This window comes from Mirounga leonina, unplaced genomic scaffold (genome assembly GCF_011800145.1).
Source record: "Mirounga leonina isolate KUSES-001 unplaced genomic scaffold, KU_Mleo_1.0 Mir_168, whole genome shotgun sequence".
NCBI classification, from domain to species: Eukaryota; Metazoa; Chordata; class Mammalia; order Carnivora; family Phocidae; genus Mirounga; species Mirounga leonina.
Window position 1 is genome coordinate 23,114,394 of NW_023270426.1, and position 25,081 is coordinate 23,139,474.

Here is a 25,081-nt window from a genome sequence, read left to right on the forward strand (position 1 = left end):
AGGAAAGCCCAACCAAAACCTTTTTAAACTTGTGAAGGTGGGACACCCTGTGGATCCTACTCATGGGTGGGACCCCGAATGCTCGTACGGTTAGACCACATATTTCTTCTGTGACTATGCAACAGTTGGAGGATTCCCCCAAAAGACCTTGTGTGAACTGAAATAAACAGATTCAAAGTATCTAGTACCACCCACCAATCATAACCGTGTTTCTCTAGTTAGTGCATCCTACCCCTCTATTCAATCGCTGGTTCAGATCATCTACCCTCCCTGGAACCCCTGACTCCCATTTCTCGGTCGAGGCCTGGCCTTCTACATAATAGACCATACGAAAGCTATCAGATGGGGTCTCCCCAGCTTCCCACTTCCAAATGAATGGAGTTCACCTTTTCAAGAACCTTACCTCTTACCCACCCGTCTCTGTCCTAGAGTCCTTCCAGCAGCATTTTTACATAGTCTCTAGTTTCTTCAACATGGAAGAACTTTGAAAACATTATGCTACATGGAAGAAAAACAGACACAAAACTCACATATTTTATGATTCCACTTGTAAGAAATACCCAGAAGAGGTAAATCCATAAGGACAGAAAGGAGGCTGGTGGCTGCCAAGGGCTAGGGAAAGGGCACAATGGAGAGTAATTTCTTTATGGGTATGGGTTTCCCTTTGGGGTGATAACATTTTAGAATCGGGTAGAGGTGAGGATTTCGCATGCACTAAACGCCACCAAAGTGCTCACTTTAAAATGGTTAACTTTAGGGACACCTGAGAGGCTCAGTCGGTTAAGTGTCCTTCGGCTCAGGTCATGATCCCAGGGTCCTGGGATCGAGCCCCACATCAGGCTCCTTGCTCTGCCTGCTGCTCCCCCTGCTTGTTCTCACTCTCTCTCTGACAAATAAATAAAATCTTTTAAAAATGAATAAGTAAAATGGTTAACTCTATAGTATGTGAATTTTAAACAAAGAAAAACTCCCCTACACTCCTTCTAGGTACTACCTTTCTTTATTTCTTTTCTCTTATACTGAGAAACTTCACAATGGTTATCTACACTTGAATGTACCTCCTCCTCACCTTCCATTCATTGCACAGCCCACTCCACTCTACTTCCACCCAGTAATAACCACTGATGCTTCTTAATCCTCACATCTTGAGATTTTGTGGCAGCACCTGATATCTAAGTCCAAAAGTACTCTGTCCTGACATGAGATTGTAAATCTCCAATTACTTCCTACCTCTACAGTCTCTCCTTCCCCAGGTTCCTTTGTCAGCTTACCTTCTTCTACCTAACCTACCTTGAAGGGTTAAAATTTCTCAGGAATGGGTGCTTGGTTCTCTTCTGAGGCAACCCTTTCTCTCTCTCTCTCTCTCTCTCTCTCATACACAGGAATGCACAGAAATAAACTAGAAGGATCTACTAGGTAGTAAAACAAAATATATTGCAAAGTCTATATAATTAAAAAGGTTTGGGGTGCCTGGGTGGCTCAGTCGTTAAGCGTCTGCCTTCGGCTCAGATCATGGTCCCAGGGTCCTGGGATCGAGCCCCACATCGGGCTCCCTGCTCAGCCAGGAGCCTGCTTCTCCCTCTCCCATTCCCCCTGCTTGTGTTCCCTCTCTCGCTGTGTCTCTCTCTGTCAAATAAATAAATAAAATCTTTAAAAAAAAAAAAAAAAAAGGTTTGGTAACTGGCACATGAATAGACAGAATTAGCAATCGAACAGGGAAGAGAATTAAACAATAGACCCAACTGCATATGAAAATCTAATACATAATAAGGGTAGCATCTCAAATGTGGGGGAAGGAAGACTTTTTAATAAGCATCTTTGGGATAATTTAACAGACATATGGAAAAAGATAAAATTAACTCCATCCTTATGCCTATATATCAGGATAAATTCCAAACAAATTATATTTAAATGTAAAAAATGAAACTATACAAGTACCAGAGGAAAACATAGGTGAATTCCTCTATAACCTAGGAATAGAGAATAAGTTTCCTATTTATGATTCAAAATGCAAAAGCAATAACGAAAATATTAATAAATTTGATGATGCAAAAATAAGTTCATAAAAATTTTAGATGCATGGAAAATATCACAAGTACAAGATAAATGACAAGCTGGGAAAAAAATCTGCAACTTAATATAGACAAAGTGTTAGTATTACTAATCCATAAAGCACTTTTAAAAATACAGAAGACCAATGACCCTATAGAAAAAAGCACTGGAGATGTGAACTGGCAGTTCACAGAAATACAATGCCACTTAACTAAAAAAGATGTTCAACTTTGCTGAGAATATGAGAAAGGCCAAACAAAATTGCAGTAGGCCTTCTACATCATAGGAATGAAACCATTTCTCACCTATCAGACTGGCTAATACCTTTCCACAGGTAAGACTATAGCGAAAGGGGCAGTTACAAACAATGCTGATGGAAATGCAAAATAGTGCAACCCCTATGGAAGCCATTTGACGATGTCTAATAAAAATTGCAACTACACTTACCCTTTGACCCAGAAATGTGACTTCTAGGAAGTGTTTCCAAAGATATATTGGCAACATCCTGAATGATTTTGGAAGCCAGTTCTTCTCCAGAGCCACCAGAAAGGAACACAGCCTGCATGACACCTGCTATCAGCCTATGAGACCCTCCGCTGAAGACCCAGCTAACCATCACCCAGACTTCTGACCTACATACACTGAGAACTAAGCCACTACACCACCAAGTTTGTGGTAATTTATTGCACAGCTGTAATTTGTAATATGGCCCTGCAGATGGGTTTAAGGGTTCACAACAAGACCCAGAGATGGGAGTAAGTCAGTTTGATGAGACCTTAAGCAATCTAGTTTGGCTAGAGAAGCAGGCAGGCAATGCTAAGGGCTTAGAACAGCTAAGGTTCTTGAGGCCAGTTTTCCTTGCCTGACCCTCCAACGCCGGCATGGAAGTGAAAGGTAAGGAAGAAGGGGACGGAGGGGAAGCCCCTGGCAGGCTGCGCTGCTCATGAGGAGCATATGATGGCCCAGACTTCAGATTTACACTCAAAAATCTTTAAGTAAACTTTGGTTTCTTTTTTTTCTTTCCTTTCTTCTTTTCTGCAGGAAAGCAATAATTTTGTTATTGCTTTTGCATTTTGAATCATAAATAGGAAACTTATTCTCTATTCCTAGGTTATAGAGGAATTCACCTACATTTTCCTCTGGTACTTGTATAGTTTCATTTTTTACATTTAAATATAATTTGTTTGGAATTTATCCTGATATATGGGCATAAGGATGGAGTTAATTTTATCTTTTTCCATATGTCTGTTCTTTCTCCATTTGTTTGTTTGTTTTAAAGATTTTATTTATTTTTATTTGAGAGAGAGAGAATGAGAAAGAGCGAGTACATGAGAGGGGGGAGGGTCAGAGGGAGAAGCAGACTCCCTGCCGAGCAGGGAGCCTGATGCGGGACTCGATCCAGGGACTCCAGGATCATGACCTGAGCCGAAGGCAGTCGCTTAACCAACTGAGCCACCAGGCGCCCTCTTTCCTTTCTTCTTCCCCCCCCCCCCCCCAACCCTCTTTCCTGGACACTCAGACTTTCAACTGGATGGCCTTAAAAAAGAAAAAGAAAATTGAACAAAAATGTAGACTCTTCTTTGGTACAAATTTCTCCTTTGTAAGTTTTCCTTTTATATAAATCTATTTCTGCAGATAATTGAACCCAACTGTGATATTTGAATAGGTTTAAGAAAGTACATTCTGCTCTACTTGCAAAAGGAGTGGGACCTTGGCCTCTTCCTTAAGACAGGCAAAATGGAGGGGGTTGCAAGATACCCTGCTTGTTTGTTTCCAGAAGGAATCTTGCCCCAGGTGCAGGCCCAATTCTTGTGCCCAGCAGGGAGCAGGGCTTTGTTTCAAGAGCACCACAAGTGTGATAGGCATAGAACCAAAAACAAAGCAAAAATGCTCCATCTTTGGGCTCAGGACAAGGGGAACCTGAAAACAACAGGAAATGGAGAGTGTCGGTTACAAGGGAAATATCTTTTATCTTGTGGTTTTGTTGTTCCTGATGACTTTGTTCAGGCATCAAATCAGTGTGACTCCATTCTTTGCTAGGTATGTTCCATGGAGGCTTTAAAATAAATTATGAGATAAATCAAGTTCAACACATGAGAAAACTGATGCTATTGAGCCGACACTGTCTGCAATCCTCCAGAGATCATTTGGACCCATCTTTCCTCCAACATTTCCCCACTTCTTGCACCTGAAAAGGTCCTGACAATACAATTCTCCACCCAATGTCACCTCCCTCAAAGTATCAGAGGAAACTGCAAGACCCTCCTGGCACACGTGCTGAGTGTGAAAAACACTGTTCTTTCTCCATCATGATCAATGGAGGTCCTCAAAACTCTCTACATCCCTTGCCCACAGCACCGCTATCATCCACACATTTTTCTAAGGTATTTGCGAATCCACACCTAACCATGCATTTACCACTGATTGTGCGAGGTAGGTTTTCTCTAGTTTGTTCTAGATTTAGTCCCATTGAAGTCAAGCATGGCTGTCAGGTTCTAGTGACCAGATTTGTTGAATCAGTCCACATTCCTACTATCTTCACCCTTCAAGTTTCAGTGCTGAGCAAAGAAAAGCTCAATACATATTCAGGATTAAATGCATTTTCCTTGACTATACTTTTCCAGATCAAGAGTCCCATCCTCACTGGCCTCACATCCCTCCACACTCCACTTGATCTTAGCCAAAAGGCCAAGAAGCAATTCCATACACACTTCACATCTGTCATGCTAAACCAGCCAGTAAGGGATCACAGGTTTCAACAGGAGGAAAACAGGTAAAGGAAGAAGGGTGTCTCTCATAAACCAGCCCCCACCTCAGGAGGGAAACAGTATCTGCAGGAAAGCAGTAAATGATGACATTTACTTGTTTTTCCTGCTGGTGGGTGAATACACTGTAAGCGTATAGACCACTTCTGACATGACTCTCATTTCTATGTGAGCCAAAGAAGAAACAATAGGTGTCATTTCCCCCACTGGAATGGTAAACCACTAGAAATCTCGGAAGAGAAAGGAAGGCCCAAACACAAAATCCTCATGCTGCTTAAGGACAAAGGGTGATATAGAGGAATTCATTCTTTCAGTCATGAACAAGTGTTTATTGAACGCCTGCTATGAGCTAATGCCCACAGGGCTGGGCCTTGAAGATCCAGATGTGAGCAAGACTAAGACCAAAATCCCTATTCTTTCCATTTGTATTGTAGCATGGAAACAAACAACATGAGTAAAATATATGCTATGAGACAATAAGTACTAAGGAGCAAAATAATGCAGGGAAAGGGATTTGAAGTGTCAAGGAGGGAAAAAACTTTTTTTAGACGGTGGCCTGGGAAGGCCTTGTTTGAGAAGGTCACTTTTTTCTTTTTTGGAATAATTTTAGATTTACAGAAAACTTACAATGATAATACAGAGTTCTAAGAATTCCTGCACACCTTTGAACCTAGTTTCAGTTCCCCTAATATTATCATCTTATACTACTGTGCTACATTTATCAATATTAAGAAATCAACATTGATATATTAAGAGTACCTAAACTCCAAACTCTTCATGTCTCACCAGTTTTTCCATTAATGTGCTCTTCCAGTTCCAGTATACAAATCAGAATACCATACTGCATTTAGGTGTCATGTCTTCTCTGGTCTATGATGGGTTTTGTGGTTTTTGGTTTTGGTTGTTTGTTTGTTTTTTTCTTTTCTTTTTTTTTTTTTCTGTTTCTTTTAAGTAGGCTCCATGTCTAACATGAAGCTTGAACTCATGACCCTGAGATCAAGATTCCATATGCTCTACTGACTGAGCCAGCCAGGCATCCCTGTGATAGTTTCTTTGTCTTTCCTTATCATTACTATGACAGTTTGAGGAGTACTAATCAGATATTGTATAGAATGTTCCTCGATTTAAATCAGTTTGATGCTTTTCTTATGATTACTCTGGGCTTACTGGTTGCAAGGAATAACACCACAGAGGCAAAGAGCCCATGTTCTCACATCCTATCAGGGGGTCCCTCATATCCATATGACAGCAATGGTGAGGTCTCTCTTGATGACAAGTAATATTTACCAGGTTTCTCTACCATAAAGTTACTATTTTTCTCTTTCCATAACTAGAAGTTATGGAACTTAGAAGTGAGTCACTAAGTCCAGACCACACTCAAAAGATTTAAGCTCCTCTTCCTGGAGGCGAAAGCACCTATATATATTGTTGAAATTCTTCTGTAAGAGAGATTTATCTTTTCTCTATTTATTCATTCATTCATTCAATCATTTGCTTATACAAGTTCAGACTGATAAATATTTACTTTATACTTCGGGTTATAATCTAACACTACATTACATTGCTTAAATCATTCCCGCTTTGGCCATCAGAAGACAAGTTCACTTCTGATTAAAGACCTAAGAAAAGTGAGGGAGTTGCCCACGAACCTGTCTAGGAAAAGAGTATTCTAGGTCCCAAGGTGTGATGGGCCTGATGGGTTCAGGGAACATGAGGGAGGCCAAGGTGGCCAGAGGAAAGGGAACGTGAAGAAGTAGGAGATAAATCGACAGAGGTAATGGGGAGCCACATCACAGGGATGTGTACGTCATGGAAAGGACTTTAACTCTTTATATGGGAAGGAAGGCCAACAGATATTTTTGAGCACAGAAAGACATGAAAAAAAGGATCACTCTAGCTGCTATATTGAGAAAGGACTGTAGGTGATAAAGGCAGAAGGATGAAGGCCAGTTTGGAGCCTACTACAATAATCCAGGTGAGATATCATAGTGGTTGGAGGAGTAATGAAAAGTGGTCAGATTTTGGATATATTTTGAAGAGAGAGCTGTAGGATGTGCTGTCAGAATGTGAGTATGAGTGAAGCATCTGGCTGGCTCAGTCGATTGAGCATGTTACTCTTGAACGTGGGGCTTTGAGTTCGATCCCCACATAGGGTGTAGAGATTACTTAAAAATAAAATCTTAAGGGGTGCCTGGGTGGCTCAGTTGGTTAACCAACCTACTCTTGATCTCAGCTTAGGTCTTGATCTCAGGGTCGTGAGTTCAAGCCCCGCATTGGGAGAATGTGGGTATGAGAGAAAGGAGTCAAGAATGCCTAAGCGGATTCCAGCCTGAATAAGTGAAAGGACAGAGCTGCCATTCACTGAGGTGGGGAAGGTTACCTGAGCTCAGTTTTAAACATGTTAAGGTTGGGATGCCTATTAAACATCCACATACAGATGTCTAGTAAGCAGAGGGATAGAGGAGTCTGGAGTTCAGAAAAGTATGTGCTAGAGACTTAAAATCTGGCAATCATCAGCATGCACGTGGAATTTAAGGCCGCTAGGCTATATGTGATCACCCAGAGCTTTAGTGTAGACAGAGAAGAGTGGAGACCCAAGGACAGCCTGGGGGCCTTCTGGCACTGAGAGAAATTAAGACCTTCTTACCTGTCCTTTAATCAGAGACAATTTTACCAAGTTGTTTCCATCCACTGTGTACCAAATAGTGGTCTGGAGTCCATCACCCTCAGATCTGTCAATATGCAGCCTTGACCCTCACTTCCTCTCTGCAATTCCCCACCCCTAGCCAGCTCCTGTGCCGCCATGCAACTGCCCTCCACCTTAAAACAATCAATATTGCCACCATCCCTTTGCAAGCTGTTCCTCTCACCTGGAAAACCCTTCCCACTCCACCTCATCAACTGCCAGCTCTTTTTCAAGCCCCAACGAGTGTCCTATCTTCTCTCTGAAATCTAACTACTCTGACTCATCATGAATGACCTTCTTCTCCAAAGCAGCCAGTCTCTCTAATACTTACTGTCTACACAACTAGATATTTGTCCCTTATTGACTTGTGTGGCTAGTTAACTTTACCTATAAATAGCTCTTATTTATATGTATTGCAGCTTCCTTTAAGAAGGAGAACAGCATCTCAGCCTTTTCGGTTCCCCCAACAGTAGCCTGGCACAAGTACCTACCATATAGCAAATGCTCAATAAATGTGTGCGAATTGTTTCATGTCAATCCATTATCTAATCAGTAGGCAGGTAGCTTGAAGTAGGGGCCGGTTTTTTATCTCTGCCTCACCTGACACTGGGTGGTACACAGGTGGGCAAGCACTCAGTATCTGCTTATCATCCAAAGAGGTTGATGACAATGTCCCTGTCTCTGAGGATTCTACCATCTTGGCACAAAACAATAGGAACATGTGTTCTGTGCTTGCCGCTCTGTCTTCCCTGAAGCCAGCTATTTCCTGGTCAAGAGAGACCCACCCAGGGACCACACAGAGAGGAAATCCTAGGGCATCTGACATGTGATACAGAAAAGGGATGAGAGATACTCAAAACCCTGGTGCTGTTCTAACAGCCCAGACAAGAGGTTGTCCCAGCTAAGACGCAGGGCAGAAGCAGCAGAAAAGATGAGCGCTTCAACCTGGTGAATCTCTTCTAAGAACACAGTCAGAGGGCTCATAAAAACAGACACAAGGAAATTTATATACATACACACACACACACACACACACACGGACATTCATTGTAGAATTATTTAGAACAGTGGAAAGCTGGAAACCACCTAAATGTACAATAAGAATCAACTAAGCATAATTTGGTATATTCATACAATTGATAAAGACCAGCACCTGGATAATGTTCACTGTGTACTTAATTATGTGCTAGAGGCTCTATCCTTCAAAACTCTGCAGAATTTAACTCCCAGTTGCTAAAGGGAAAGTATCAGACTCAAAACACTATGTACATAATGACAGCACTTGTGTAAAAACAACTGGAAGACCATAAGCCATAATGTTATCTTTACATAGTGGAATATGGGTGGTGGTGGTGGTGTTGTTTCCCTTTGTGCTTTTCTGTGTTTTCCAAGTTTTCTGCTTGGAAAACATATTACTTTGTCGGTAGGCAAAAAAAAAAAAAATCTATTTTAAAAACAAACATGTAAGAGCCAAATTCTCAACTCTCTAAGCATATGACTGTTAGAAGTCTCCTACTTCTGATGTAAAATATAAGAATCATAGCTCGAATCCTTCCCTCATCCCCCTCACCCCTACCCACACACCCAAGATAGAGAAAACGCAGTGAAACTGTAAGACTAACAGCTTTGTGAAGAGAAGATCCTGTTTTGTTGATCTTTGGTTTTCCACCCTGGAGTTTTCAACACCCTGTAAGGCATATATTTGGGTGCTCAGTAAACATGAAAGGGAAGGAGGAAGTGCGGTAAACTTACAAAGCAAAGATGTCAATAATGCAACAACATCCTCCTTTCTCCCCATGCTTCCCCCTCCACTCCATCCCAGGTCTGGTCCCTTACTCTCCTATCTCTAGGCATTGCTCAGGCTGGCCAAGGAGCTCTTAGAACAGACAAATTGCTGACTCTTTGCACCACAGCATTCATCTTTTGGGGTTTTTTGTTGTTGTTTTTTCTTTTCCTTTCTCCTTCCTCTTAAAAGGTGATCTTGCCTTTCAGCTAATACAATGCTCCACAGTGAACCAGTGTGCCAGTCAGTCTGCAGAGAATCACTGAGAGAATGAATTTGAATAATAAAAGCCAGAACAAGGCAATACCTTGGAGATGGACTTGGGGTAGTACCTTCAATTTAGAACCTCATTTCAGTGGCTAATGCAGTCGTTGGAGACATTAGCCTAATTTTTGCCAGGAGAGTCCAGCAACACAGTGGTACTAAACATGGGCACAGAGGACCCTGCTCATCTAAGAGACAGAGCACGGAGAATGAAATTAGCAGCTCTGCACTTCCGGTGCAGAGGAAAGCAAATCCTTGCTCCCTCCCCCCAGTTCATCACCAATCATGGTTAAGATGAAAAAACACAGGAATGTGTGTGTGGGAGTCAGCACTAACACTAAGTTCAAGGGAAACCAAGATCCCTGAAGAGGCCCCCATGGGGCACTTAAGGACTATCGGAAAGTTAATTTCAAAGGATATCCAGTAAGTGCGGCCCTACAACACATCTTGTCATTACTAAGCCTTATATGCTGTAGGCCTGGAGAGACTCCAGAACCTGCCATCAGGTTAGTTCTGAGGCCAGAAATGGGGAGGAAAGACCACAATAATCAGACTGGAAGGGAAAGGTCCAGCTCCAGACACATCTACACAGACTCGGGACAGGGAGGTTGTTCCGACAATAAGAGCTTCCTACTGGCGAGGTTAAAAAAGGAGCAACATCTGATGTGGTCCAGACTTGGCCTGAGTCTCTCCTGGTGTGGCCAGTCTCCTTGCTGCAGGAGCCAAGCAGCTGAAGACCCTTTGCTTTCCAGTGGCTAGGTGAAGAGGGGAGCGGACCCTCAGAGGCAGCAACAATGTCCTATCCCTAGGGAACAGTCTCTTAGGCGCTCACCACTCCCTCCTCTACATGCCAATGGTGGGCTCAGCCTGGGTCTCCCGTCTGCCAGGCCAAGAAGGTCCTGTTCTAAGAGGTAGGTGAGCCAGCTGCTCACCCTCTTTCTCCTCACTACACATCTCTCATTGTCCCTGGTCCCCCAAAGTCCTATTCTGCCCTCCACTCTGTTATCTTAAATTCTTCTGAATTTCCTAGGCATGGGGAGGAGAAGACGATTTTTTTTTTTTTAAGATTTTATTTATTTATTTGAGAGAAAGAATGAGAGAGAGAGAGCATGAGAGGGGGAGGGTCAGAGGGAGAAGCAAACTCCCTGCTGAGCAGAGAGCCCGATACGGGACTCGATCCCGGGACTCCAGGATCATGACCTGAGCCATAAGGCAGTCACTTAACCAACTGAGCCACCCAGGCGCCCCGAGAAGACGATGTTTAACCAAGTCTTCATAGCCAAGAATTTTCTAAAACCCAATGCTTTTTTCCCCTCTCCTCTTCCCCACCACAGGGCAAAAGGAGGGCCCAGTGTCACCAGTAACCCACTCTCAACAGCATCATGGCCTCACCAGCACTCACCTAGAGGCCTCAATGACTTTAAGAGGTCAACACTATAATTACAGGCACAAAGACATCTGTATATCCAGTCGTGTGACTGGAGGGGTGGGGCTGCCAACCTTCTTATTCGAATGAATTCCCAGGTGGGCTCTGGTGCTGAAGGCCAGGGCATGCTGCTGTACTCAATGCAGTGGCAGACAAGTAACAAGCAGGAAAACACCTCAGGGCTTGAGCTTTATAGGTCTGTCAAGTCCCTGGGATGTGAGAGACCGTTCCCTGTACCTCACGGATACTAAAGGACAGCCTTATAGGAGAAGCAGGGGTTGCTTGGGGGGAAAAGCGGAAGAGATGAGAAGCTAGACACTGCAGACTCCACCCAAGAAGAATACGCAATAAGGGGAGCAGGACAGGGATAGGGAGGCAGGACACATTCTCCATACACAGGACCTGCCTGCCAAAATTTACTGGATGGCAGGAATCCTAGATCTGTGGGCGAGGATTGAGTCATGATATAAATCTCCTTTTTCTAAGCAGCATGTGCAAAAACTCCTCCATCTGAGGAAGGGAAGGGGGGAGGTGGGGGGGGCAATATGTGGGGAAGGTGGTGGTCTGCAATCAGAAGCACAGATTTCATTTTAATACTAGAGCAGCCTTCTCAAATTACAGAGTCCATTCTGGAAAAGACATGGAAGCTAACCTGGCTTTGCTTAGTCAAAATACCACTGCTGGGAAACTCTATCATTGCAGTGTTGATAATTTCCTTGTAAAAAGCCTATTTTCCTATAACTGTAAATCAATCCCTCAATGCAATTTTAGAAATCTACTCCCCACCGCCCTACCCCCCCAAACACACACACACAAATCAGCTATTACCAGAAACTCCAAAGGCGAGACAGTAGAAGCTGAGCTCCAGTATAATTAGGGGAGATTCTGAATGGTGCCCCGAGGCAGACCATACAAGAACAGGGTAGAAAGGAGTTATATACACTTAGAAAGCTCATTTAGGGAAGAGGCTGTGCATAATGCATACAGGCCCCGGAGTACAGACACTCCCTCCCAGCGGCCTGCTCAGAGGCAGGCTGTGAGCCACGAAACTGGCAGATGGCTGCCCCAGTGGCAATTGTGCATGCTCCAGTGGCCGCCTCCTCCCGTCCACCCTCGAGCACAGGCTCATGCTCCCGCGAGGGGTGGGGAGCACCGACAAACATTACCCCCAAAGAATAGTGCCTTTCCCTAGGGAAGGTAAACATTTCCATTAGAAGGCAGAAGCAATTTCTCTCTGTGCAGGGAAAAGGAGCCACAAACATAAAGTTGCTCATTCAAAAGAGACAGATGATCTCTGCAAGCCAAGCAGTGCCAAACCGTCTGTAAAGGGTTTGCACATCCATCAGCCCAAGTGGCTGTGTGGGGGAAAGGGAGTGTGGTAGGCCCACTCAGGGTGCAGGACTCTCTGGCCTCAGGCCATTTGTTATTTGACTGGAACAGAAGCCCCAGGGGGAGTGGAAGCCAGGAGTCTTCCCACAGGGGCTCTAGCCTGAGCAAAGGTGCAGCAAAGGTTTCATGTGGAACACAGCTGCTCTCCCCTCTTCCAGGTGCTCCCAGTCCTCCCAGTCCACACCCAAAGTCGGTCTACTTCCAGCATCTACATTTAAAACCTTTCAGGGGTGGTCTGCTGAATTTTGAGCCAGACATATCTCCTTCCCACCACCAACCCCCACCTTTTTTTTAGTCACATGTGACTAAAAGAGAAATGACAGTTCACTAGTCTTATGCCTAAAATAACCTACAGAGAAATATGGTTTATGAACTCCCCTGTAATACAATACATAATTCAGAGCCCAGCCATTTGTCACACTATTGAGTAATCCACATGCATCCCAAGGGTCGGACAATAAAATTTGTAAATCAATAGCAAAATGCAGCAACTCAGGTAAAACACAAAGAACATTTTTTACTTTTTTTTTTTTTTAACTTAGAAAATACGAACTTCTGACAGCAAATACTTGTGAAGGAGTTGTATGTCAGAATGGAAGACTTTATACTTTCTAGAACCCCCTCTGACAGCTGATTTCAATGGAAAAATAAAAACCCCAAGATTCACATTTTCCCAATTATAATAATGGCTTTCTTCTACACACCCTGCTATTAGCATGACAGAGATGACCACATCAGTCATAAGAAAAGCACATGTACCTTTTGCGCCCGAGAGGAGCAAGCAAAATGCCTGCTTTGTGTAAGAGCAAGGCACTTAAAACAAGAAACAAAATAATAAATTATTGCAGAGCTGGGTCTGAACTTTTCTTTCTTCTGGATGATCAAACACTGAGTGTGAGCGTAGGGGTAGGCATCGTAATCTGCAAACATATTGCCATAGTGACTGGTGCTGAGACAGAAAGATAAAGCAAGCAGAACTTCATTTATATTCCAAGGAACAGAGACAAGTGCCCTGATCATTCAGCCCTACAGAGAGTCTTAATGCCCAACGAGTGGCCTCCTCCCCAGCCACTGTAGAGCACCATCCAGGCTCAGACGTGGGGTGTGTGTCTACATTGCTGACCAATTATCAGCCTACAGCAGACCTCTCCTCAAGATGTAGCAGGCACGCAGAGGCTAAAGAGGCAGGTGCTAGGGCCCCTTAGTAAGAGCTCTCTCGCTCTCTCTTGCTCTCTCTCTCTCTCTCTCTCTCTGACACAGGAGGTGAGACGGAGTCAGGTGTGATCTGCTGTGTGTGGCTCCACTCTGGTCAGTTTCTCTTTTTACCTAACTCATCACTTGGACATTAACTTACTTGGTTTTAATTTTTTATTTTGAAGTAATTTTAGACTTGTAGAAAAGTTGCAAAAAAGAAAATAAAAAGTAGAGCTCCCATAAACCCTTCACCCGGCTTCCCCTGATATTAACATCTTACAAAACCATAAAACAATTATCAGAACTAAGAAATTAACATTGGTACAATAGTATGAACTCGAGACTTTATTCCAACTGTACCAGTTTTTCCTCTAATGACCTTTTTTCTGTTCCAGACTCTCATCTAGGAAACCACACTACACATAGCTGGCATGCCTCCTTCAATCTTTGACATCTCCTCAGTATTTCTTTGTCTTTCTTGACCTGGATGTACTTGCAGAGTAATGGCCAGCTTTTTTCTAGATTGTACCTCACTTGGGGCTTATCTGATGTCCACTCATTTTTACTACAAGACCTGTTGCTATGAACCTAGCACTATAGTGAACAATTCATATGTTCACCTTATGTACTACTTAAGACAACCCTCTGAAGTAGGTATTACTTACTAAGCCTATTTTGCAAATGATACTTCATTAAACCTTAGTAAAATTAGGTAACTTACCCAAGACTACCCGGCTGTACAAGGCAGAGCTGAGGTATGAGCCCGGGGAGACTGACTCTACAACACTTCACTGCCAGGCACTCTGACAACAACTAGATGCCAAAATACAGCCTGGACAGCGCCCTCTGGCCATTCCTTCTTTGAAGGACATTACTCTGAAGAAAGGGCATTCTAGCTTTTGTCATTTTTCCAAAGGAGACAAACTACCCCACTTTAACTTCTAAGTTCTGCCCAAACAACCAGAAATTTCCTTCTCTTGACAAGAAGCACCTCCCTGGCCTAAGGACAAAGAAGCCTGAAGCCACTGTCCTGAGACGTCACTCTGGACTAGCACCAGGCAGAGAGAAAATATATGAGCATGTATGTGTGCTCCACTCAAGAGAACCCCCTTCTAAGGGCCTCTCCAAGTGTACGGAGGCACCGCAGTCACAGGATTTAAAAACAACAAACAAACAAACAAAAAACAAAACAAAACCAGAAACTTCTGAGACTGCTTTTCTATGTCATGCCCAGAAATGTCCAACACACCCTGGCACTTCCTCTTTCAAATCAGGCTGTTTGGGAAAGCTGAGGCACAACCCATTCATGTAGCAGGAATGGGGGTGCGGGAGGGGTGTCAAGGGACAGGGCTATGGGAGACAGGGTGGGAAGAATTCCAGCTGCACTCCAGGATTTGTTTTTAATGCTTGTAACTTTAGATCACTCAGTTGCACAGACTTGATTTTTCCCAAATAGCCTCTCTGGCAATGCTAATATGTTTTTCCTCTCATTCTGACTGATCAGCGAAATACATGGCTGGAAGGATTGCCTTGGAAGTAATTTCTTTGATGCTAGCAAAACTGAGAAAATCTTTCCCCAACTACACACCCCCACATCTATCCATCCCTGCCACCTGCCATTCAGCTGCAGGTAAAGGCCATTACAGTAAAGAAGGAAAGGAGGCAGAGGGCAGGCAGCAAGGGAGGGTAGAAGGGAGAAGGACTCCGAGTATGAAAATGAGGAAGGGAGAGAGAACATTTTGTTCAAAGTGAGTCACTACAGAACCCAGACTTTCACTGACATGCATAAGCAGGGCTAGATGATGCCAGCAAATAGGTGAAAAGACAGCCTTCCTTTGATCTGTCTCTTCCTTCTCCCCACTGCCCTTCAACTCCCCAAATGCCCCCGCCAACCCCATCACTAAGATGGACTTGTATAAATCTGACATTGCAACAGGCTGCCCCTATTACTGCTGACTGTATGCAAGAGTCCCTCCCCTTTGAAATCTACCACTGTCTATCTAAGTCCAAGGTATCTTCAACTAAGTATAGTGATCAAATACAAGTTGAAATGCTAATGGTCTTTAGGGAACAATTCCTCCAGCTTCCCCACCTGCAATCTAACCTAGGGAGAATCTAAAGCCAGCTAAGAGCCCTCAAATCAGACTGCATACAGGGCTATTTGATCCACTGTGTTTAGGGACATCTGGATCTATTCCTGATCCCAAAGATTTAATCTAGGAAACAAAGCTTGAATAATTCTGCATCCTCTTGAATAATTTCCACTTCTCAATGTCAAGAGCCTCTAAAATTCACATTACTTTGTTCCCACACAGACCTCAAACAGCATTGCTTTCAAGCAATGATCTTGCAGATTGAAATCCTGGGAACAGCAGTGGGATTTGGGACCCTTCACTGATGGACCACGGGCTTCAAAAGAGACCAAGAGAAGAGGGAACCACTCCTTGATGCAGTACCTTGAGACCTCCGTTAAATAATGTATACAAAGCACCAGGGACAAGGGGGGTTCCCCCAAAAATGTTGGTCTTCCTTCCTTCCCCAACAGCTAGACTAGAGTCTCTGGGTCCTATTCTGCCTCAGTCATTCTTGGTCCTGACAGTCTAGACAACCTCCTCACCCTCTGTCCAAAAGCCTGACTTGGCGAAGCCAGGATGGCAGAATGGAGATTAACAAGATGATTTTTATACAACATGTGGAGGGCTGCTGGGATGGGGGAATAGAGAGAGTTTTCTTTTTTTCCCCTAGACAAAAAAAATTTTTTATCAATATACCCTATTAGTATTGCACGAAAACTCACCTCTACCCAGATAAACTAATTATGTCTACAGATAATCAAATCTGAAAACTTTTAATCCAAAGAAATGGTTCTTTCCTTTCAAATAACTGCTTATACAAACCCAAAACAGACCAATCTGTAATTAAAGAAATCAAAATACAACTCAATCTTTGTTTGCCCAAATCAACTTATTTATGAACAATATCAAAACAAAACCCCACAGGAACAGAAATACAATCAGCCTGATTAGAGCACAAGCACCAAAAGGCTCATAGAGCCCCCTGCACACTAGTTCTGCTTCATTCAGGTTCTATTCAGGGCTACTTAAGAAGATCAGTGGCTAGCAGGGTGCCACTCCAGCTCTGACTTTGGACACTGTCAGGGACCTACAAAAGTCTTGATATTCCCTGGTTCAGAAAGGACAAGGTTGGAGCAATTTCAGAGGAGCTTCTGGTAAAGCCCTCCAGCTTGCCCCATAGGTCACACAAAGGTCTCCTTACTAATCAAGGACATTCCAGCAGTCCCCTTAATGATGTGTCTGCCCATTAGGTCTCATACTCCAGCTATCCCAATCTGGGGCTCAGATTGCTCTAGAAAGTCACCAAATCCAATGATCCTGGCCCCCCGACAAAGTCAGACTAGGCTGTCAAATGCCAAAGGGCCTTTTTTTTTTTCTTTAGGTAGGCACCGTGCCCAGCGTGGAGCCCAACTGGGCCCTTCTTGACACAACACCATTTAGTTCTGACCATTTGATTGTCTCAGCATCTTCCTCACAGAGGTTCTTCTCATCTCTCCATTCCTCAAGCACCCAATCAGGTCCTTCTCTTGCATCATCCAAGGTAGAAGCCCCACCCTCAGCCTGGCTCAGGAAACTTGAAGACATCTAAGTGAAGTTTCCTCAGTTTCCCACTACATCCTTCCCATTGATTCTTGTTGTCTCCTAGCTTCTGCTTCTCATTTCCAAGGCTCATCATATTCACCAGGCCAACACTTTCTATCTGCCACCTACACAATTTTATCTCATTAATGGTCTCCTCTCTGGGATTTCAAATCTGTCAACACTGATTCCTTTCTCTTCTGCCTTCAAACGTACAAAAAAGCTCTCTCTGCTCAGCTTCAGTGACCCTGCCTCTGGGAGGTCTTCCCTTCAGGGCCCCTCCTCTGTGTTCTTACCTAACTATATTCCTGTCTGGGGGTCCTCCTACACCATAAGCCCAGGCAAGCATTCGATGCCCACCATGTTATCTCTACCATCAAGCACTACACCTGGAACATCACTGGAACATACAACAAATGTAACATAAAATAGACAAGTTTTTTGAGGTCACTACCTCTGAAATTACTGTTTTAGTTCTCTTCTTCCACTTATTCTTAAACTCCTCAAACCTAGGAGTTTCTATCATCTTTCTTCATTTCCTCATCTCCCATTCACAGCACAGTCCCTGACTGGACTCAACTACACACTCATAGTTTACACTTACTTACATTTTTAGTTCTACTGCCTTGTTAGCTCTCTTCATCTCTCCTCCCGCCCTCTCTCCCACCACCCCCTATCTCTGACAGAGGGGACTCTGCCCACCACCATCTTCCCATTATTCCCTATCCTCCAGCCAGGGAGATGTACGTACTCTCACTCTGAGGTCTCTGTTTATGTCATCCCCTTCCCATCCACTCATGCTTCCTACCTGTCCTCTTCTCTACCTAGTCAAATATTACCTCCTATTAAGTTACCAATCAATTCCTACCTCTAGTGCTGTGACAAAACCAAGAATGGAACAGGTTCTGGAGAAGGGCCTCATTCCAGCTCCAAGGCAGCCCCTTGAGAGCTATTTCCAGCCCTGGTGAGTCCCAACCTTGGAGACGGCCTGGACAGTCTTAGCCAGCAGAGTGAGGCCAATATTAGAGAAAGAAGGGAAGTCAGAACTATACAGATTATCTGAGCTAAAGCCAAGCCCTGGGCATGAGGGCTGGGACTGGTTTTGGCAGCTAGTTTTTCATAATCCCTACTCCAGTTTAAGTTTTTCCTTTCAGCCAGTTTGGGTACCCTGACCTTTGAGAGCTGAGGCTATGCCATTCTAATGCTAAGTAGTCTTTATTAAACCTCAGAGAGAACAGGTGGATGGAGGAAGCAGAGAAAGGGAAGAGTAAGGGCCTAGGGTAAGCATTAAGCATACAAATGCTTGTTAGAAAGTGGACAGCCAACAGCTACTCTCCATCACCACCCAAGTCCACAGATTGCAAACTGGACCCTGGCCTACCCCATCCAGGTAATGAAGGCCAGACCCCAAACAGAGATGCTCTGTGCCAGTGCAGAGCTCAGCCAGCTAGTCTCAAAGTGGCCTCAGCCTTGGCAGTGACTGCCATGGAGTCCACAGGCTTTTCTGCCCTGGCCTCCACCTGTTCCCCCAGGAGGTGTGGGATTTGGCTGCTAAGGGGCAGTGGTCAGCCATCCTGGGAGAACGCCACAAATGGGCAATGAGGGCTCACTGAAATGAAGAGATCTAAACCGTACTCATGGAACCTTCTGGGGCCTTCAGGTATTCCAGCCCACCTTCCTTTTCTCCCCCAGGACAAGGTAATTTGGAGCCTCAGAAAATGCTCTTACGGGCCTCAAAAGGCCTGGCATCCTGCTATGCCCCAAGCAGTTCTCCTGACAAATTCTTATTACCAAGATACAAAAGAGATGCTCAGAGCAGAGAATGCGTAACAAAGACTTTGTAGGTGGTTGTAGTGATGGAGATGGGCCAGAAGTATAGGTAGGAAAGAACAAATAAAGCTCTCAGGGAATCCCCAGAAGACTTGAAAGGCTTCGAAATGGAGGGGGGTGGGGGGAAGGCACCGTGCAGAAAGAAGTAGCACCAAAGGTAAGCTCTGTTGAACACTTCATCCTTTAAAGTTGCTGGACATAGCAACTTGTGTTCAAGAGGGGAGACAGACTATCCTAACACCACACAAAAACCACCCCGTTTCCTCTATCTGGCCCCTGTTACACCTTTCCGGTACTGCACTTGAGCCAGGGAAAGATCAGCAGAGGCCTACTGCTAGACCTCCCTCAGGCCATTACCTTCTAGTGGCAGCCAACAAGTCCCACTGCACCACTCTGATAAGACACAGGAGCTTAGGTATAAACTGCCCTTAACCGATACTCCCATAGTCACCCACTGCTCATGGGCATGTGAGCATACACGCACGCTTGAGTGCCTGCGCAGGAAGGATGGGACAGAAGCAGGTCATACACTTGCGGACCATCCTGGAAATGAGATGACCCATAAGAAAGATCTCTCCACACCAGGGGAGAAAGGGAGGGTCACCTGCCTCCCAGCCACAGAGCTGGGGAGATGGCAGAAGGCACCGGGAGCTTTGCCCCTGAGTCCCACCTCAACTCATTCTGTGAGGTATTAAAAAAGAAAAAAAAAAAAAAATCTGGTCTTTATCCTTAGTTCCTGGCACAGAGCTCCTAAAACCTTTGGTATTTACTGAGTGACAGGAGTATTTTTTGTTATTCCAGAGTTTATGCTGATGAGATGACTCTTGAGGGGTAGAGGACAGGGAGAAGGTAGCTTTAGATAACTTCAGGATGGGGGCAGGTCACCAGAAAGAGCAAGCCATGATTATACAGTTGGAACTTTTAGCCCCATCTGCTGACCTCTAGGGAAAGGAGAGAGGGCTGGAGATTGACTAAGTCATGGACATTGGTGATTGAACATGTGTATGAAATTCAACCTCCATAAAAGCCCCTGAAACATGGTTTCAGAGAGCTTCCAACCTGGTGAACACGCAGAAGATCTGGGAGGGTGGTGTACCCAGAGATGGCAGGGAGGCTCTGCACCCCTCCCCCAATACCATACCTTGCCCTATGTATCTCTCCCATTTGGCTGTTCCTGAGTTGTATCTTTTACAGTAAGCCAACAAACCAGAGTGTGTTCCTGAGTTCCCTGAGCTAGGAGGTGTTCTAGCAAATTATCGAACCTGAAGAGGGGATTGTGGGAATTTCCAATTTATACCTGGTCAGTCATAAATACAGGGTGATCTGGGACTTGGAACTAGCATCTTAAGTAGATGCAGTGTCACTGAGACCTTTTTTTTTTAAAGATTTTTTTTATATATTTATTTATTCATGAGAGACAGAGAGAGAGAGAGAGAGAGAGAAGCAGAGGGAGAAGCAGGCTCCCAAGGAGCAGGGAGCCCGATGCGGGACTCGATCCCAGGACCCTGGGATCATGACCTGAGCCGAAGGCAGACGCTTAACCGTCTGAGCCACCCAGGCGCCCGAGACCTTTAACTTATGGGATCGGACACTACCTCCAGGAATATGGAGTCAGAATTGAACTGCTGGACACGCAGGTGGTATCTGAGGACTAAAGAATCATATAGCCCCTTCCAAGCTGCAAGGGGCCAAAGGCCTCCCAGAGACAATCCCACAGAGTCACCCAGACCAGAGTCAGGCGCTCCTTCAGACAGATGTCCAGGGCCTGCAGGAAATCAGACTCCTCTCTTAAATACTTGAAACAGAGTAGTTGGCCTACTATAAATGAGGTTTTTAAAATTCAATTCCCTCCTATTGCTCGTGCAGATCTGAAATGATCTGACCAGATGGCTGGTGCTCTATAATTCTTGGATTGCTCTCATCAGTTGTTGATGATTTGGATTTTTTTTTTTTTTTTTAACCCCCTCACACGAATGTGTTCCTGCACAGGCTTCCTGCGTGCTCCCATTAAGTGGGCTCTTTGTGCTGATGCCAATATTTCTGAGGTTCTGACAGCCTCCTCTTAGAAGTCAGCTCAGGTCAGTAGGGAGCCCCAGGTTTGCGCTTCCCTGAGCCCACATGGGGCCAACAAGCAGCACTGGCTGATGGGCAGGACAACAGGGCTCTTTGCTCAGGCTGCTTTGTCAACCTCCACTTCTCCTTCAGGTCCCCAAGGAAGGCAAGAGAGGTGTATTTTTTTTTAAATGACAACTATAGCCACTAACTATTTCCTAGATGCCAAGTCCTGTGTGAAACATTTTACATATGTTAATCTTGTTTTAGTCTCACATCATCTCTGGGAAGCAGATATTTTCAGATGAGGAAACGAAGGTTCAAAGATTCTTATCAACCTGGCCAAGAACATACAGCTCAAAAAGAGAACTTTCATGGGGTTGGAAGTTCAGCACCATAAAATTTGACTCCCTGTTCCACAGAGATCTCAACACTATGGAGAGAAGGCCCTAGCCTCCCCACAGCCTCCTTTGTGCCCTCAGTGAGCACAGGACACTTCCACCAGAACATCCAAAACGCTCTAGCGCCTTTTTCTGTCTCTGTATCCTCTGTGAGACTATAAGCTACTGGAAGGTAGGAGGCATGTCTCATTTGCTACTCAAAAAGAGAGCGTGGTACGGTGGTGAGGAGCTCAGCCCGGGGGCCGAAGCTTGTTTTGAATTCTGACTCTACCACTTATTGGTCATTTGACTAAGTCACTTCTAAGACTCAGTTTTGTCTATAAAAATGAGGGTAGTTATAGCACTGACACAATCAACACTCAGTAACTGTGACATATTACTTGTATCTCTGGCTACGAGTACAGTGCCTGGCACAAGCAGCATCTCAGAAATGCCCAGGCAGCACAGACTCCACCACATTTGGCTGTGACTGGCTTCCTGTAGTAACAAGTACACAGGCACAACGTCCTGGGTCTCAGGGGTCCTCCACCCCAGGACAAATTTCTGAATTGCTTGCCCAGAACCCATAGGACCTGCTAGCAAACAGCTTTCTTCTGCTTGCTTGTGAACAGCTGATGCTGAATCCACACTCAAATGGTTGCTGTGCCTCCGTAAGGTGAGACAGATCCCAAAATAAACCAGAAGACAGAGAGAGACAGGAAATCACTTCCAGGAACAAGCGGCTCACAGTGAGGATGCTGACAGTAATAACAGAGGCGGTCAGACTTCAGCAGAGTGACCTGCAGCTGCTCCAGGGCTGAAAGGCTGGGGCCCAATACCCACCTGGCCTGGTGGGAAGGCCCATAAAGTCATGCATAGGTCCCCTGGTGTTCCAGGTCACAGCAGGCAGCCTGGAAAGCTACCTTCCTATGAGCCCAGACCATGTAGCCCAGGATGCCCTCCTTGGAGGCCTGAGGACAAGAGAGCTGAGGTCCTCCCTTCAGAGACCTGAGGGGACAAAAGTTACCAAACTGGGGATAATAGCTGTCAACAAAAACTAGCCATTTTCTTAAAAGTCCCCAAAAGATACTCCATCATCTTTCTTATGCGAGGTCCCTGACTTCCAGGCAGAAAAAGCTGTGCTAACCCTTTCTGCTCCCTCATCAAAAATCTCTGCAGAGGGAAAGAGGGAGGGCACTTGAGGACCACAGAAGTCTCTCCCATTCACCGTAAGCCCCCTTCACCATTGAAGACCAGAGAGGATAGGAAGCCTACACACTCATGCACACTTACTGGCATCCAATTCCACAATCAAATTTAAGGAGTAGCACAAATGGAGAATTTACCATTTAAAATCAGAACTGAGCATACTGACTAGTATCTTGATGTCAAAAACCCTCACACAGAGAGGACAGGACATTTCCCCCATATTACCAATGGGGAAACTGAAGAGGAGAAGGATTCAGTGACTCGCCCAAGATCCCCTAGATAGCAAAGCTAGGATTTGAACCCAGGACTGGCTGAGTCTAAAGTCTGTCCTCTTGGTATTATGCTAAGCGAAATAAGTCAATCAGAGAAAGACAATTATCATATGATTCACTCATATGTGGAATCTGAGAAACAAAACAGAGGAAAACAGAGGAAGGGAGGGAAAAAGAAAACAAGATGAAATCAGAGGGAGACAAACCATGAGAGACTCTTAATCATAGGAAATAAACTGAGAGTTGCTGGAGGGGAAGGGGGTGAGGAGATGGGGTAACTGGGTGATGGGCATTAAGGAGGGCACATGATGTAAGAGCACTGAACTCTACATCTGAAACTACTAATACACTATATGTTAATTAATTGAATATAAATAAAATAAATAAATATAAATAAATTAGAAGTCTGTCCTCTTAGCTGCTAAATTATATTACCTCCCCAATCATGTACCCATCAAACAAGTTCCTACAACTGGTTATGTTCCTTTTAACACTCCTTCAAGCAGCTGTGTTGGAAGCTCCCAGGCAACACTCAGAATGTGGGGGATTAAATATTATACTCTGATTGAAGGCAAGTGCCGGCTATCCACACAGACCACCGAGAGGTCAGTTTGCTGCCAACAGATGCACCTACAAAATCTTCTTAATATAACAAACAGAGGACCTCAGTCCTGTACCGGGCCCAACAAAGTCTGCTCTGCCGCCCCTGGTCTGACTCCACAGCAGGACACTCTGAATCACCCCACGTCACACACTCAGGCCAGAATAAGCTTCTCACCTAACCTCCCCCCACCCATCCCACTTTGAGGGTGAGTATAGGCAAAAACACTCTTGGGATGGGGCAGGCATGACTAGAACCAGAACTGCTTTGCCCCCTGAGCTGTGGGGCCTGAGTGTCTGTGCTCAACCACAACACACCACTTCTGGGGCAGTTTCAAGGTAATTTGGTGCAGATTTTACAAGAGGCTCTTGAGAAACTAGAAGGCAGAGGGTGATGTCAATGGGTCATCAAGTTAAATGTGAAAATCAGTGTTCCACTCTAATTCTCCAGAGGGCACTCAGAGCCTTCAGCTTGCCCTTCTCACAAATGCTCGGGCTCTCCCTCCCCAAGGTTAGAGAGAGGGGCTCTTTTGTTTAAAATTAACACAGCAGCCCAACTGCCAGGTCAGAACTTCCAGGCTTGTTCTACAATGCGGACCAGGGCCTTAAAGGGTGCCACAGGAACAGAGATGCTAGGATTAGGGGTCACAGGATATTGACCTCATCTGCTCTAAGCACCTGCCTGGTTACAAGTGGTATAAGCACTTTTAACCCCATCAAACCAGTGGAAACAGCCCACATATTCCATGCCCCGTTCTGGTGAGGCCTCTTGTTTCGGTCCTCAAGGCTCAGGGAGCTCAGTTCTCAGAGAAGCTGCGGGAGGACAGCCAAAGGTCAGATCTGCTGAACCCCATACCACTGCTCTTTTTTTTTTTAAAGATTTTTTTATTTGACAGAGAGAGACACAGAGAGAGAGGGAACACAAATAGGGGGAGTGGGAGAGGGAGAAGCAGGCTTCCCGCGGAGCAGGGAGCCCGATGCGGGGCTCGATCCCAGGACCCTGGGATCGTGACCTGAGCCGAAGGCAGATGCTTAACGACTGAGCCACCCAGGCACCCCCATACCTCTGTTCTTAAAACCTCCCTCTGCCCCATGCCTTGGGCTCCTACTTCACTTGCTTGGTGCTTCATCACTCTCCAGTGGCACCAATGACCTGTATGTAAGCCCAGCAGGAGTGCTAGTGCTACCAGAAAGTTGGCTGGCATGGCGAAGGCTGCCCCTTGCCAGCTCAGCAGCAACGGGGGCAGTGAGGACACAGTGATGAATACTGGCTCGGAGCTGATGAAACCACGGTGGCAGCTGCCACAGGGCAGACTGCAACAGCCCACTCTTGAGAACAGACCCAAGTGTCCCCATAGTGGGGCTATAGTCAACAAGGCTGGGACTAGAAGGACAAAGGGGAGGAAGGTGGGTCTAGGCTCTGTGGTCAGTGACCTAGGATACATCAGCTGAATGGCACAAGTCAATGAGCCTCAGTGTTTTCATAGGAAAATGAAGACAATCACAGTTCCTACAGTTGTGAAGAC

The 25,081-nt window shown here is 45.0% G+C and overlaps 1 protein-coding gene across 5 annotated transcripts in view; it reads right to left on the reverse strand.

Moving 5' to 3' along the window:
- The window catches only part of SIL1 (SIL1 nucleotide exchange factor), a 212,244-nt gene that overhangs the window by 128,067 nt on the left and 59,096 nt on the right, over positions 1 to 25,081 (reverse strand). The window lies entirely within an intron of this gene.